Source organism: Condylura cristata, unplaced genomic scaffold (genome assembly GCF_000260355.1).
Source record: "Condylura cristata isolate star-nosed mole 26May11 unplaced genomic scaffold, ConCri1.0 scaffold00084, whole genome shotgun sequence".
NCBI lineage: Eukaryota > Metazoa > Chordata > Mammalia > Eulipotyphla > Talpidae > Condylura > Condylura cristata.
This window is the reverse complement of record NW_004567185.1, coordinates 82,644-83,850: the sequence shown is the minus strand read 5'-3', so window position 1 is coordinate 83,850 and position 1,207 is coordinate 82,644.

The following is a 1,207-nucleotide window of genomic DNA, read 5'->3' as shown; positions in this document are numbered from 1 at the left end:
ACAGGGCTGGCGGCAGAACAGCTGCTGGCAGCTGGCGCTGGGGGGGGCAGCCTGGCGGAGGCTCAGCCCCTGGCACAGGGTGGCCCGCAGCTTGCACTCCCCGACACGGCTGCTCTCAGCTCTCACAGCATTAATTTAACCCAGTTTGGGTTCTCAATTCCTTTTATCTAGAATTAAAATATTTCATTGTGCATTAAAATCCAGAACTACACAGAGAATCGATGATTAGCCTTAGCATGTTAAATTTCGTGAAATGAAGCATCTCCACATCTTGGTGGGTGTTTGTGCTGATGGACATCCAGTGACACAGGGTGTGGTCACCTGCCCCCCCCCACCCCCGTTCCGGGGCCACAGATGCCCAGCCAGGCCAGGGGGAGCCCGGGAGCCACGGCCTCAGGGGACAGCAGGCCTCACTGTGGTGTCCTCCGGGTGGGAGTCACTAGCTCCTAAGACGCTGGGCTTTTTATTTTTTAACAAAAGAAATACAAATTATACCACATAAATTGTATTAAATAATTGTTGCTGCAGAAAATTGTAACGAGTCAGGAACTGGGGTTGGCGTTTCCATAGCAACCGCTACCTGGGCTTCTTGATGGACTTGTGCCTTTGGCTTGGTCCTTAGAAGTAACTTAATCCCCAACGGCCACCCGTGCGCCGTGTCCTTCTGCGGGGCTGGGGCGCTCCACTCGCCCCCGCCCCCCAGGCCAGGCAGTGAGGGCGCCTCGCGTCCAAGAGGGCCACACAGCCTGAAGGTAGCCACGCGTGGGAGGCCTGGCCACCGCGAGCCCTGCGGCCGGAAAGCCCTGGTGCCGAGCTCCCGGGTGCCCTGCCCACGCGAGCACCACAGGGCACGGGCCTGTTCGCCAAGAGACGCAAGAAACCATGAGAAAACTGCCAGTGGCACTTAAACAGTAGACGGCATAGAAGGAAAAAGGCAGCTCGAAATTTTAACGTCTAATTTCATGAATCCCGGAGCGAGGAGTCGGGTGCCCGGCACAGGGCGGCGCCCGCCGGGGGGCGGCCAGGGCCCTGCAGGTGGCCAGGGCCCGGCAGGCAGACGCCGTGTCCTCACGAGGTGAAGGCCCTCGGAACGAAACCCGCAGCGCGGTGTCTGTGCGGTTCCCTATCCCGGCGAAGGGAAGCAAAAAAGCCCGCAAAGCCCAAAGCTCACAGAGCTCACGGCCGCGCGCGACTGTGCGGCTGGCTC